A 16702-nucleotide genomic window follows, 5' to 3' on the forward strand; every position below is an offset into this window, starting at 1 on the left:
AATAGATTTTGATTTCTTTCTTGGCTTCATAATACCCTCCCACCTTTTAAACAGAAGTATTTTATCTACAAAAGTTAATTATAGTATATTTTATCAACCTCATTACTTAGTTCTAGGCTATCAACCTCTAGAACTTCAAAAAATAGAGTTGATGGGCCATCTATATCAAAAACATTTGCACATCTCTTGAAGACACCTTTCCTACTTAAGAAGGAATATCATTTCTAAAATAATGGGTACATATCAAAGAGGTAGTGAATATCAGGTACTTTCAGCATTTTTAATGTATTATTTATTTGCAAGATTACTCTAAATAATATTATTTCCATTGTCCTGATTAAGAAGCTGGGTGTTAAAGAGGTAAAAAAAAAATTGGTCACTGTTTCACAAAGGGGTAATAACCAAGGTGACATAAAAGTCAATATACAATAATTGTCTATATACTTGCCAAAATCCTACTGTTCAAACTGAAAGTTGGTAACTCAGCCTACACTTTTTTGAAAATGGATATCATAAGGATATTAGAAATTATCTTTCTCACTTCAGTTCTTAATTCCAAAAAAGTATATAGACAACATTTTTGAAAATCACTTTGAAACTCCAAACTGATATCATGTGACTTCCCCTTTCAATATGAGGTGTATTTCTATTAATATATTCATCTTTCTACAAAATTACAATACAGGTAATAGAACACTTTATATATCCCCAAATGGCTGAGATATGTGGGAGAAGTTGCTTTTTTAATTTTCTTAGAGTAAAGGAATAATATTTTAAAATAAAAATATAGAGAGATATTGATCTTTCTGTATATAATGAATATTGAATAACTTCAGAAATTTAAGGAATTATTTCGTGAGAAACAACTACACTAAGGGTTAAAAATTTACTGAACATTTTTATCAGAAAGGAAAAAATTTGAGTTTATGTAGTTACTGATTACATTTTTTATCATGAATAGTAGTTTACTATATCTTTAGTGAGTAACAGAGGAATTGGGAATATTAGTGGTAACAGTAGGTACAAATTTTATATATCATTCTGTGTCTATAATAGAAGGATGAAATAATAATACACTGATTTTAATTTTGTCTTAGAATCTGCCCTTTAATTAAATGATGCAATAGATTTACCTACTTCTTTATGTGAAAAGTCATAATGTCTCATGTAATTAAACCCATGAAAGATTTTTTTTGAAAAATAACAAAATCTATCTATCTTTAGCAAAAATAAAACTAGAAATCAAGGGGCTATTAAAAAGGATTGTTTTCTATGAAAAAATCACAGCATTTTGTGAATAATGTTTAAGATTTATAATGTCCAACATTTTGGGTGACTATTATGCAAATATTTGTTCACTTTATAAAAATCATAGAATTTTAGTACTGGAGGAGACAAATTATTTAGTCTGACTCCATTTTGTCAGTTATTAAACTGAAAACCTGAGAAATGAGTGGCTTGACAAAGGTCAGAAATCCAGTTATCAGTAGACGTTAGATTGAAAACCATGATTTGTATCTTTTTTTCTATAATCTCTTGTTCCTGAAATAGATCAAATAATGGGTGTAGAAGATACAATAGATGAAGTTTGATTATCAAGGGGAAATGAAAACTAACCCTTATTTAGGACTGTCCATAAGTCAAACATAACACAGAGCCCTTCAATATGGACTATCTTATTTAATCTTCCAAACAGCCCATTAGGTAGGCATTATTACTACCACTTTACAGTCAATAAAACTGACACATAGAAAGATTATTTAATTTTTCCTAAGGCCCATGGCTAATAAGCACCAGACACAAAACTGGAAGCCAGGCAGTTGGGACAGAGAGCAGATACCCTTAGACTCCATCCAAACTGTCATCCATTATTAACCTTTACTTGGTCTACTTGGCATTTCAGCAGATGTTATTGCCCTCCTTTTAAAACATACTGTCCAGTGCCCAGTTCTATCAAATGTGCCAAACTGCTAAGACTACTTATATATAAGTACAGGTATATAGTAAACACAGAGTAAAATTCTCTATTCTTTTCCACTTTCACAAACTTCCAGGTTATCAAACACCTATGGGCCAAAATTGACTAGGGAAGTGGTATCTGTTGTATTCATCTCCATACTGAAAGAGTAAGATTGACTTAGCCTTTCTGCCACACAACGACTGGACATGCATGAAAGTATTATTTATTATTTCTCCATTTTAGAAGTTCTCCTTCAGGATAAAGCTAAAGCCTAATTAGTTAGAGAGACTAGCAATAGCAACAACAACCAAAAAGTCCTTGCATTCCATTCTGTGAAAAAACATGAGATTATCAAATGATCAATCTGTCTTAAATCCGTAATTAAGTCCATATCTCAAATAATAGTGTGTAGAAAAAGAACCAAAGATGTGTTTACTCATACTCTCAAAATTAGTGATTTTTCTATTTTTGGTTCCAAGAAAATATGCTGGTTTTTGTTTGTTTGTTTGTTTTGTTTTGTTTTTCCCCAAAGAATGAAAAGAAAGCTATGGAGTTAGCTCCTATACATTTTTACATTGGGGCCAGAAAGCATATGCTCAAATCCCAAAAGCTACATGATCCTAAATGAGACACTCTATATCTTTGCCTCATTTCCTCATGTGAAAGCAGGAATAAAAATGGTAGCTATTTCAAAAAGTTGTTCTTGAAATTAGTTGACCTTATAAATGCACTTTATAGCTGCAGTGTGTGTGCTACTTAAGTATAACTTCTTTCTTTTATGTTTGCAGGACTTTGGGTAAAAATTACTATTTTAAGTATGTATTAATAACCCCAATTCCATGATTTCAAAGCTTGTTTCCAATGTCATAAAGAACCTTGACAATATAGCTTACCTTTTAGAAACATGCCAGTTATTTCTGCAAAAGAGCAGACCTGTTGTTGACAGCCTTTGTACGGTCTTCAGGCTAATGTTTAGTGACTAAAAAGGGCTTTGTTTTATAATTGATGTGATAGCTTTGCCTTAGAAGTCAGAGCCACCATTTTGGTAATAATATTGTATTTCTAGAATGAGTATTTGAACCACAACATTAATTTTTGGACCTTTTACACCATGTCAAGATGGCTGTAATGCTAATACCATTGAAAAACTGAAAATGTCAAGCAAACAAGAAATATGCACAATATTAGTAAGCAATTCTGACTTTAAAAATCTGAATTGATTTGTTTTTTGGGTTTCACTTTAGCTTAAAAGACTGATTTCAACATTTCTGAGCATGTTTATAACAGAAGGGAGAGGGACTGACTAGGATTTATTTAACTTGGTCAAATGATGGCAAAAGTCCAATGTACTAGGATGACTCAGGGTCAGAGTTTGCACTGCTTGAATTGTTCTTTGGCTTCTTCCATGCACCCAGGGTCATGTACTATAAGCCTGGAGAGCAAAGAAGTGAACACTTTAAGAAATTGTCTTACTAAAAGATCTGGGAATGTAAGAACATGAGACTGCAGGCTTTGTGGCTTGACCATTAAAAGGTAGGATTATGGGAGAGAAAGATAATTTTCCTCATTCAGCTGAGGGGACTGTGAATCACTCAAGGGCTATTAGAGACTCAGAGAGAAGCACCCAAAGCAGAACAAAGGGAATACTTCTGGAGCAGGACATTGGTTTTGTTTGCCCTTACGATGAAGAATAAAAAATGAGCTGACGATATAGATAGATAGATAGATAGATAGATAGATATAGATATATATTTAACATTTATTTATTATTGAGAGACAGAGCATGAGCATGGGAGGGGCAGAGAGAAGAGGAGACACAGACTGAAGCAGGCTCCAGGCTCTGAGCTGTTAGCACAGAGCCTGACGCGGGGTTAGAATTCACAAACCGCGAGATCATGACGTGAGCCAAAGTGGGACACTTAACCGACTGAGCCTCCAGACTCCCCCAAAATGAGCTGATATTGAAACAGAAGCCCAGATAGCAGAGAAGGAGTGGTTCATGTGCATGCAAATGCTGCCAGAGAAAATAGAAGGCTATATATGAAAGCCAAGAGATTAAATTCTCGATCACATTTAATTTGTACTTCTCAATCAGATGAATAATATTAAAACCAGCTTGCTGAGAGTGGGTGTGATATAATGGTTAAGAACCCATGCAGGGATCAAACCAATGGGTTCAAAGCCTGACTTGGTCATTATAAATTCGTATAATGATAATATTGACCTCAAATGATTTGGGGAGAATTCAATTAGTTAATTTTTATGTGCAACTGGAGTTTTCAAATATCACTGGGACTCAAAATGTGACAACCCATCTGAAAACTAATCTGTCAATTTCTCCTAATGATGAATATCCATCTATTATATAAATCTTCTAGGTATTTACTCAAGAAAATTAAAACATATGTGTACAGAAAATAAAAACATCTTATTTCACTTTCCACAATGTTATGCTGTGTTAGCATAATAAATATTGAGAAACTACTGGGTTCTTAGAAGTCTCTAGACAGAGCTGGCATTTAATCCTCTCAAAAAAAAAAAAAACAAAAACCTGTAAATTAAACACTATTATTTCCATTGAAGAAAGAGGAAATTCCAAATCGAAGAAGCCCAGTACCTTACTAAGCGATAGGGTAGGTGCTGGAGACAATATTAACAGCAATGACAACCAAACTAATAGCTGAATGAACCCTACAATCCACCTTTCCCTTGTTATATCATATTCTTTTGCTAGTTTATGCCATTTTTATTAAATCAAAAGCCATATTTCATTAAAACTTCTAAACCATATTTCCTTAAATATATCCACTTATTGGGATGTAGCAGTGGGGAGAGGGAACAAATTTTAGTTAATTCAGTTTTAAAACTTCTGATATCAAGGGGCACCTGGGCAGCTTTGTCAGTTAAGTGTCCAACTCTTGATATCTGCTCAGGTCATGATCTTATGGTTCATGAGATTGAGCGTTGAGTTGGGCTCTCTCCCTCTCTCTCTGTCTCTCCCCTGCTCTCTCTCTCTCTCTGTCTCTCTCTCTGTGTCTGTCAAAATAAATAAACATTTTAAAAAAACATCTGACATCACATTATTGAAATTATTGTTCATTGTTATAGACTGAATGTTTGCGCCCCTTGCCCCGCATTCATATGCTGAAGCCATAACCCCCCCCCCCCCCAAATGATAGGATTTAGAGATGGGACCTTTGGGAAGTAAATAGGTTTATATGGGGTTATGAAGAGGCATCCCTCATGATAGGATTAGTGACCTTAAAAGAAAAGGAAAAGAGAGAGAAACCTCTCTCTCCACGTGTGCACAAATAAGGGATCATGTGAGTACATAGCTAGATAGCAGCTGCTTGCAAGCCAAGAGGAGGACACTCATCTGACACCTTGATGTTGGCTTGTCAGCCTCCAGAACTGTGAGAAATAAAGGTCTGTTTTTTAAGCCACCCAGTCTCTGGTATTTTGCTACTGTAGCTAAGACATTAACTTAATACAGTTTCTAGGTTGAATTGCTCTATTTGCTATTGTTGTTTTTGTTTTGGCAAATATTAACTCTTTTGCCTGCTTTTCATATGGAGAGAAGGTACAGTGAAAGATGTACAATATAACCCCATACAAGCCAGAGGTGGCCAGGTTCCTAGGCCAGGAATGAGATAAAATTAGTGACCAAGAACTAATTTTATCTCATTCCTGGCCTAGGAACCTGGCCACCTCTGGCTTGTATGGGGTTATATTGTAGAACCCACAGCCCCAGACTTGCTATAGGTATCCAAGTACTAGTGCTTGACCCAACGGTCTAACGGTGCTCCTTGTACTTCTGTGCCTCTCACCACATGCCAGGAATTGTCTTGATTTCCTTTGTACGCATGCAGGGCATGGGGATCCAGGAAACAGATACAGACATGTCTATTTGGCTATAGTGACTGTCTGTACACCATTATCCCACCATTTATAAGAAATGTCAACATCAAGGTCTCTGCCTAAAAGATATATTTGGGCTCCACCTTATCCATGTAGACTATTATGTGCCTTTCCCTTACTGCATGGCTCTAAGGGTCAGCGATACTTTATTCCCCTTCTCTCTCTCTCCATCTTCCTCTGTTACCCTTGATTCACCAAAAAATCCCTCAGTCTGAAAAGAGCAGACTTTTATTTACTTGCCCAATGCAATAATATTTTAAATAAACATTAAAGGAAGTCAATCTATACTTTTTTCTGAATGGTTTCTATTTTAAGACTATTGCTGCAAAATTATATTTCTTACTCTCGGAATCTAAATTTTAATTTACAGTTTGTATTTGCATTCTTTCTAGATCAATTGTAAAATCCTTGCCCTTATCTCCAGCATAGGGAAATGGAAACCATGGATTAACTAATGAGAGTGACTTAGTGAAGGCAAGAAACAAATAAAACCACATGAATGTTTCACAAAAATGCAATGCCAATTACATCAGAAGGAATTTCCTTCTAAATGCTCTAAGTACTGTGTGTTCTGTACCTTAGTGACTATATTATTCCTCTTCCCAGAAATGCTACAGCATCCTGTGGTTTTTAACTTATATAACTGATACATATTTCTGAATGTTGAGTATAATCATGTGTCTTATGTGAAACTGTCTTCAATACTTTTAGATCTGAATGATCTCGTTCTTATTCAGTAAGTAAGTAGCAAACACACCTATGTGGAGCATACAGTTTTGCTCCTTAAAGAATTTGGAGGCAAACTTGTACAAACGTTGTATATAAAGGGTCAGATAGTAAGCATTTTATGAGTTGTAAGCCACATTTGAGATTCTGTCACATTTCTCGTCCTCCTACTCCTTTTCTTCTTTCACCCTTTACAACCTTTTAAAAAGATTAAAATAAAATAATATAAAAAAAGCCATTCTTAGCTCACAGGCTTTGCTGTAATTTGCCCAATGTGCTAGTTTGCTAATTCCTGTCCTAGACCAAGATTTTTGAAAAGAAGGACAATATTGAAACAAGTTTGTATGCTCATAATTTATTAAAGTGATAGAAATTAATGTGTCAGGCAAGTGACAAAAGGCTGGGGGACAAAGTCCTGATAAGGTGAGTTGTGAGAGGCTTTCCTTATCCTCAGTTGTCCCCTGCTGCTACGGTCTTTCTTTGTACAAATAATTTGGGACTTTATATTATTTCTACAGCTTTGTGTTAGCCTCTCATTTGAAAGGGATATTTTTCCTCAGTGAGATTAAAATCTCTCTTCTTCTTTTGGAGACATTTTATTTGGAAATCACTAAAAAATTGCAGAAAAGTTATGAGAATAGAAACAGGAGAAAAAATGATTATGCTTTATACTAATTTACCTAGAGTGAACATTTAACTTCTTGGCTTTATCAGTGATTTCCTTACTTATAATTTTTTTTTTCCTGAAGCATTTGAAAGTGAGTGGCATACATCCCCAGACCTTATCCTTTAATATCTCAATGTGTATTTCCTAAGAATAAGGATATTCTCTTATTTTACCGTAATACAGCTACCAAGTTTGGCAATTTATTAAAGAAATACTTTTGTCTAATCTACCACCCTAATTGCAATTTTGTCAATCAACCCACAACTGTCTTTTATAAAACATTTCTTTTCCCACTTTTTTCTGCCAGTACAAGATTCAGAATAGGATTGGGTATTGTATTCAGTCCTCACATCTCCTTTAATCTGGATGAGCAAAAACTTTATCTTACCACTCATGTAATCACTGATAAATGATACACCTATACATGGTTGGTTGATGCATTTATAATTCAAGAAACAGTTTTCCTCAGTCGCCACTAAGGTTGTCAGTCCTTACAAGGAACAAAGGTTGAAGGTCCCACTGGAGCAAGGTCCTCACTTTACCAGGTGACTAGCAGAGGCTTCCCACACCTGGCCTCAGGTGGTTGGTTCCTTGTTTTGGAGCTCATTGCATCTACTCTCCCTCATCAGCATAACAATGACAACAATGATGTGCCTGTCACAGAGGTTAAGATCAAGATTCTCTTTAAAGTAGCCAGTATAAATGTTGAGCCTTTCTGGCCAGGCTGGTTTGCAAAGGCCCTGCCCAAAGTCAACACTGGGAACCTCATCTGCAGCCAGGGCGGCACAGTGGAAGGTCCTGCCCCCTTCACCTCTGTGGCCCCAGCTAAGGAGAAGAAAGGGCAGGCAAACACAAGAATCTGAGGTGTCCAATGGTAACATGGGCTTTGGTCTTTTTGACTAAACCTCTTGTCACACTTTCAGTAAAAAGCTGAACTCTTAAAAAAGGAAAAAAAAAAAAAGAAGAAAGAAAGACAAGAGAAGAAATGAAAAGACAAGACACAGGACAATAGACTAACCCAAGTCCTATTTATCTAGACATTTCAGTGGCATCTAACCACCCTCAGCAGTGATTCTGAATCTTTTATCCAGCTTTCCAACCTTCCATTATATATTCTCATTATTTATAGAGATTTTTCTGGGTGTGAATTCTAGCTCTACTTCTTGTTCACTGCATGTACAAAAACTCTTTCTCCTCCTTCTCCTTTTTCCTTTTCTTCTGCTTCCAATTTGATTGTCAGTTTTTCGTTTTTACTTTCATTTGGGTATATAGAGATAGATATAGACATAGACATAGAGAGATATAGACCTTTTTTTTATATGATTTACTTCTGTTAACTAAGAAATTATGAGTGATAATCAGCGCTCAATGTGTTATACCAACTGAGCTATGAATGTTTTCCATTTGTCTTTTGTATGATGCAATTTACCTTCTAGAGTCAATCATAACGATGAATAACCAGAAGGTTTTCAGGGGCTTCTGAGTGGCTCAGTCAGTTAAGCATTGGACTTCAGCTCAGTTCATGATCTCATGGCTTGTGACTTTGGCCCCATGTCAGGCTTTGTGCTGACAGCTCAGAGCCTGGAGCCTGCTTCAGATTCTGTGTCTCCCTCTCTCTCTCTCTGGCCCTCCCCCACTAGTGCACGCACTCTTGCTCTCTCAAATATAATTAAACACTAAAAAAAATTAAATACAATAAAAATAAATAAATAAAATTAAAGTTTTTCAAATATATTAGTATGAATACTTTTCATAAGCAGAATATTTTGTCAAGTGGGTTGAGAGGGTAATGGTCACAATGAATTTTGTTCAGATGTTCTCTGATAAACCTGAGAATGTCTTGACAGGAGGTCCGACTTATGAAGCCAGTTCTCAGTGTTCAAATATATGCAGCAAGTTGGTTGTTCTGTTGAAGACAAGGAGTTAACATGTTCAGAACAAGTGTTTAATTGTGAGGCAAGAATAATTTAGTGGTGCCTGAATATAGAACTTAATACCCTCACACCAATTTGCATTGAGATATTGGCAAAATTATTGCATTATGAGAAAGTCTATTAGTTATAAAATAATGTTTTTGAAGAAATATATTGGTTAATTAATAAATGAAAGTCACCCCAATATTTACACAGATAAATTATAGACACTACGACACATGAAATTACAAAAAGTTATTTCGTCAATGCAACTTTCAACCTACCAAGATACATAATTCAGAAAAACTCATAAATATATTAATAATTTACCAGAACAATAAAGCTTCTATATAAAATATCTATATTGTTAAAATCATAAAGTGTCATAATAAATTAAAAAGTAAATGCATGCCAATCCAACTGGACACTTCTTTTTTTTACTCTTCTAGGAGACATTGCTTACCTATGGTGTAACAGAGAAGGGAACACTCTACATTTTACCCTTCACTTGTTACTAGAAATACAAAGAACAAAACGTCTTTGCTTAAAACAAGCAAAGTGTATAAACTAATTTACTGCACTGATGCTTCTAATTGATGTTTTCTATTCATTTAGTATCTTCTGTAAGTACAATACATCTGTAATTTTCTCAAGGACATTTATAACTCATAGCAATGAAAAATCATATTTATCTCAACAAAAGCAAAGATTGTGATTTGTGCAGTCCAATGACTTCTATGCTGTGAATGCAAGGTTTGTAAAACACTACCTCTGAAATTTTAGTAGTAATTGTAAAAATTATTTGTAAAAAAATTAGCACGTGTTTTAAAAAAATCTTGATATTATGGACAAAAATCTAGTGATCTATAGCTCAGACTAGCTTTCTTTTTTTTTTATGAGAAATATGCTTAATTTCTATTTAAAACCCTACCATAAGTTTTGTTTATATATCATCTCACTAAAACTTAAATCTTCTAACCTGTTGAAAATTGTAAAAATTGAGAAAAGAGACATTAATGAGAGTTGGGTTTGGAAGTAAAGAATAATTTCTAAATATATTGTTTTCTTATTTTTAAATGTAAGTATTACTTTCCTATATTTAAAAAATAAGTATTGTTTATCTTTATAATTCATCCACTAAATGCACCTGCCCAATGCATTCATCATATATAATTGTCCATAATCAGTACCTGCTGTGGGGAGTAGCATTATCTCTGCAATATTTGAATGGGAGTAAGGTGACAGAGTGACCATCTCTCAGCTCAGTATTGATTGTATATTTATTATTTATATCATGAATGAATTGCAATTCTACCTGGCAATATTTCTATTATTATCATTCTGTGTACCAGAAACACAATATATTGCTTCTGAAAAAATCAGTTTTTCTTTGAATTCTGTGTGCTGTGATAGTCTTTTAACTAATCCAAGTTAAGCCACAAAAGCACACTTATTTCGATTTTTTATTTTTAATTATTTGTTGTTTTGTTTATATTTTGTTTCCCCTGAACATTGAATTCTTACCTAGATCAAGTGAGGAATTATAAAGACATGAGAACATGTTCCTTGCCTTCCAAATCTAACCCTTAGGGGTGCAAATTGTACCCTGGGCTCTACATCATGAAACATCAGAAATGACTTTCCCCTTAGGATATCTGACTTCTTTGAAAAACTGAGTCCTCACCAATGCTAGTCTTAGTATATAAACCCTGTAAGATAACAAGCCAGTCTATCTAATAGTATGTAATTATCAACAAATGATTAAAGTTTATTATTCTAGATCAATACCATGTTGGTGTTGTTATTCAGAGTAATATTAAAAGACTTTCTTGCCAAAGTATCCTAGAAATCTAAAAAAGTTGAACTCATAAAAATAGAGAGTACATTGGTGGTTTCCAGGGCCTATGGGGTGAGCAAATGGGGAGATGTTGGTCACAGGGACAAATTTTTTATTATAAGATGAATAAGTTCTGAGGATATGAAGTACAGCATGGTGACTATAGTTAACAATACTGTATTGTACACGTAAAATTCGCTAAGAGTGTAGATTTTGTTCTTCCCACACATAACTCCCACATCCCCCCATGTACGTAGTAACCATCGAGGTGATTGATGTGTTAACTTACTTATTGTGGTAATCATTTTATAATCTATATGTATATAAAATGATTTTTTACACGTTAAACTTATACAATGTTATCAATTATATCTCAAGAAAGCTGGAAAACAAAAAACCTCCTAGACTGGAGCTTCAAGAGTCTCTTCATCATCACCAACACAGCCATCTCAATGGGGAAACAATTCTAAAAATTTTCCTTTCAAGCCATGATGCAATAGTGAGGGAAAGAAAACTCTTGGTAACCTTGTTTTCTTTATTTTGTTTTGGGGCCCTTGGATATGATTATATAATAATATAAAAGATTTGTGATTAAAATACAATAACCAATTACTGTGAAATATATCCTTTGGCAGTCCTATTCCAGATGAATCAGATAAAACGACAGTACCAATAACTTATTAGCAAGGAACATGTTTAGTTCAAAGAATCGGTAATACACATAAATAATAATCAAAAAGAATTCTGATACCTCACGCTAAATGCAACAAGTACTCATCCATTTGTTCATTTAATAAACATGAATTACATTCATCTTAGAATAAATCAAGTTCAAGCTAAGGACATGGATACACAACTTTCTTTGAACTTTGTGTAATAATGCTAAAAAAACCAAAGCAATCAGCAGCTATTATATGAGATTTTATTAGGAATGTGGGATGTAAAGTTTGTTACAAGCACAATTTGAGGAACAATAGTGAAATTTAAGAAATCTTAATTATATGATTGCAGAAATTCTGTTAATAGATTTGCAGATGTTTTATAAAGTAATAAACTTTACTACTTTCTTAAAACTAATTTAAATATATACATACTTAGGGTGATATGTAAAATTTTAAAAGTAAGATTTTTAATGGATATCCAAGGCAAATTAATTTTAATTTACTAGCAACTTCTGCTTTCTCGTTTTAAAAAACCTTGATTCAAATGCTTTATTTAGACCTAATTTCTGGAACTGTTTCAGAGGCTTTTTGTCATGCCTTTTTATAAATAATGAATTATTTGAAAATTTTGAAAAGCTCAGAGAGAAAATATTAAATTGCTAATAATACCACCTCTCAAAGATCAATTTTAATTTCTCAGTACTACCTTTTATAATAAAAAATAAATTGAATGCTATGTTGGATGATTAATAAATATGTTCTTCTGAAATATCTTTGTAAATCAGTTAAAGTAATTAATTACACTTTAAAGGTCCAAATTCCTTGTTCTTATATGTCTATACTAAGTTTAAATGTTATATAATCTGATACACATTTATAAAAGACTGTTGTGTATCAGGAAAAAAAATTCTCAAAGAATTCAGCAATAGCAGAAAGATTTTAGTGGCTATGAAGAAATAATTGAGTGCTTGACATCTAACTTTTTAGGTCAAAACCTGAAAAGGCAATATCTGAAAATAAACTGATATAAAATTGTAGAATTTTAGTTGGGTGTTAGGTTGGTGGTTTCATAAAACAAATTGAGTACGTGACCTGGATTTCAGAAGGTGCACAGAACAAAAGAAGGGTTAGTTAAGAGCTAGAAGCCAGTTTAGTCCATGGAATCTTGAAACAGTGGATGGATACAATCAAAGTCACCTATGGCCACAATCCAAATGGTCAGGGAGGAGGTGAAAACAGGAAGCAAATTAAATTCTAGTTTTCCAGTTATGAGGAATGGATATTGGGGTTATTCAGGTCTTTCACAGCTAAAGACAAATAACAAGGTTAATGCCATGAACTGACTGATTATAACATGATATATAAAATGTATTGCCTTGCAGTAATAAGTAATCGATAGTCTTATTTTTAGTTTTCCCCATTTAAAAAATTTATTAAATGATAAGAATGCATATAGGAAGACAAAATTCGTAAGATTTTTGCCATCTCAAATGGATTTTTTTTTCTGAAATTTATTGACAAATTGGTTTCCATACAACACCCAGTGCTCATCCCAAAAGGTGCCCTCCTCAATACCCATCACCCACCCTCTCCTCCCTCCCACCCCCCATCAACCCTCAGTTTGCTCTCAGTTTTTAACAGTCTCTTATGCTTTGGCTCTCTCCCATTCTAACCTCTTTTTTTTTTTTTTCCTTCCCCTCCCCCATGGGTTCCTGTGAAGTTTCTCAGGATCCACATAAGAGTGAAACCATATGGTATCTGTCTTTCTCTGTATGGCTTATTTCACTTAGCATCACACTCTCCAGTTCCATCCACGTTGCTACAAAAGGCCATATGTCATTTTTTCTCATTGCCACGTAATATTCCATTGTGTATATAAACCACAATTTCTTTATCCATTCATCAGTTGATGGACATTTAGGCTCTTTCCATAATTTGGCTATTGTTGAGAGTGCTGCTATGAACATTGGGGTACAAGTGGCCCTATGCATCAGTACTCCTGTATCCCTTGGATAAATTCCTAGCAGTGCTATTGCTGGGTCATAGGGTAGGTCTATTTTTAATTTTCTGAGGAACCTCCACACTGCTTTCCAGAGCGGCTGCACCAATTTGCATTCCCACCAACAGTGCAAGAGGGTTCCCGTTTCTCCACATCCTCGCCAGCATCTATAGTCTCCTGATAAGTTCATTTTGGCCACTCTGACTGGCGTGAGGTGATACCTGAGTGTGGTTTTGATTTGTATTTCCCTGATAAGGAGCGACGCTGAACATCTTTTCATGTGCCTGTTGGCCATCCGGATGTCTTCTTGAGAGAAGTGTCTATTCATGTTTTCTGCCCATTTCTTCACTGGGTTATTTGTTTTTCGGGTGTGGAGTTTGGTGAGCTCTTTATAGATTTTGGATACTAGCCCTTTGTCCGATATGTCATTTGCGAATATCTTTTCCCATTCCGTTGGTTGCCTTTTAGTTTTGTTGGTTGTTTCCTTGGCTGTGCAGAAGCTTTTTATCTTCATAAGGTCCCAGTAATTCACTTTTGCTTTTAATTCCCTTGCCTTTGGGGATGTGTCCAGTAAGAGATTGCTACGGCTGAGGTCAGAGAGGTCTTTTCCTGCTTTCTCTTCTAAGGTTTTGATGGTTTCCTGTCTCACATTCAGGTCCTTTATCCATTTTGAGTTTATTTTTGTGAATGGTGTGAGAAAGTGGTCTAGTTTCAACCTTCTGCATGTTGCTGTCCAGTTCTCCCAGCACCATTTGTTAAAGAGGCTGTCTTTTTTCCATTGGATGTTCTTTCCTGCTTTGTCAAAGATGAGTTGGCCATACGTTTGTGGGTCTAGTTCTGGGGTTCTATTCTATTCCATTGGTCTATGTGTCTGTTTTGGTGCCAATACCATGCTGTCTTGATGATGACAGCTTTGTAGTAGAGGCTAAAGTCTGGGATTGTGATGCCTCCTGCTTTGGTCTTCTTCAAAATTCCTTTGGCTATTCGGGGCCTTTTGTGGTTCCATATGAATTTTAGGATTGCTTGTTCTAGTTTCGAGAAGAATGCTGGTGCAATTTTGATTGGGATTGCATTGAATGTGTAGATAGCTTTGGGTAGTATTGTCATTTTGACAATATTTATTCTTCCAATCCATGAGCAGGGAATGTCTTTCCATTTCTTTAAATCTTCTTCAATTTCCTTCATAAGCTTTCTATAGTTTTCAGCATACAGATCCTTTACATCTTTGGTTAGATTTATTCCTAGGTATTTTATGCTTCTTGGTGCAATTGTGAATGGGATCAGTTTCTTTATTTGTCTTTCTGTTGCTTCATTGTTAGTGTATAAGAATGCAACTGATTTCTGTACATTGATTTTGTATCCTGCAACTTTGCTGAATTCCTGTATCAGTTCTAGCAGACTTTTGCTGGAGTCTATCGGATTTTCCATGTATAATATCATGTCATCTGCAAAAAGCGAAAGCTTGACTTCATCTTTGCCAATTTTGATGCCTTTGATTTCCTTTTGGTGTCTGATTGCTGATGCTAGAACTTCCAGCACTATGTTAAACAGCAGCGGTGAGAGTGGGCACCCCTGTCGTGTTCCTGATCTCAGGGAAAAAGCTTTCAGTTTTTCCCCGTTGAGGATGATGTTGGCTGTGGGCTTTTCATAAATGGCTTTTATGATCTTTAAGTATGTTCCTTCTATCCCGACTTTCTCAAGGGTTTTTATTAAGAAAGGGTGCTGGATTTTGTCGAAGGCCTTTTCTGCATCGATTGACAGGATCATATGGTTCTTCTCTTTTTTTTTGTTAATGTGATGTATCACGTTGATTGATTTGCAAATGTTGAACCAGCCCTGCATCCCAGGAATGAATCCCACTTGATCATGGTGAATAATTCTTTTTATATGCCGTTGAATTCAATTTGCTAGTATCTTATTGAGAATTTTTGCATCCATATTCATCAGGGATATTGGCCTGTAGTTCTCTTTTTTTACTGGGTCTCTGTCTGGTTTAGGAATCAAAGTAATACTGGCTTCATAGAATGAGTCTGGGAGTTTTCCTTCCCTTTCTATTTCTTGGAATAGCTTGAGAAGGATAGGTATTATCTCTGCTTTAAACGTCTGGTAGAACTCCCCTGGGAAGCCATCTGGTCCTGGACTCTTATTTGTTGGGAGATTTTTGATAACCGATTCAATTTCTTCGCTGGTTATGGGTCTGTTCAAGCTTTCTATTTCCTCCTGATTGAGTTTTGGAAGAGTGTGGGTGTTCAGGAATTTGTCCATTTCTTCCAGGTTGTCCAATTTGTTGGCATATAATTTTTCATAGTATTCCCTGATAATTGTTTGTATCTCTGAGGAATTGGTTGTAATAATTCCATTTTCATTCATGATTTTATCTATTTGGGTCATCTCCCTTTTCTTTTTGAGAAGCCTGGCTAGAGGTTTGTCAATTTTGTTTATTTTTTCAAAAAACCAACTCTTGGTTTCGTTGATCTGCTCTACAGTTTTTTTAGATTCTATATTGTTTATTTCTGCTCTGATCCTTATTATTTCTCTTCTTCTGCTGGGTTTAGGCTGCCTTTGCTGTTCTGCTTCTAGTTCCTTTAGGTGTGCTGTTAGTTTTTGTATTTGGGATTTTTCTTGTTTCTGGAGATAGGCCTGGATTGCAATGTATTTTCCTCTCAGGACTGCCTTTGCTGCGTCCCAAAGCGTTTGGATTGTTGTATTTTCATTTTCGTTTGTTTCCATATATTTTTTAATTTCTTCTCTAATTGCCTGGTTGACCCACTCATTCGTTAGTAGGGTGTTCTTTGACCTCCATGCTTTTGGAGGTTTTCCAGACTTTTTTCTGTGGTTGATTTCAAGCTTCATAGCATTGTGGTCTGAAAGTAAGCATGGTATATTTTCAATTCTTGTAAACTTATGAAGGGCTGTTTTGTGACCCAGTATATGATCTATCTTGGAGAATGTTCCATGTGCACTCGAGAAGAAAGTATATTCTGTTGCTTTGGGATGCAGAGTTCTAAATATATCTGTCA

The sequence above is a fragment of the Prionailurus viverrinus genome, chromosome F1 (genome assembly GCF_022837055.1).
Source record: "Prionailurus viverrinus isolate Anna chromosome F1, UM_Priviv_1.0, whole genome shotgun sequence".
Lineage (NCBI taxonomy): Eukaryota > Metazoa > Chordata > Mammalia > Carnivora > Felidae > Prionailurus > Prionailurus viverrinus.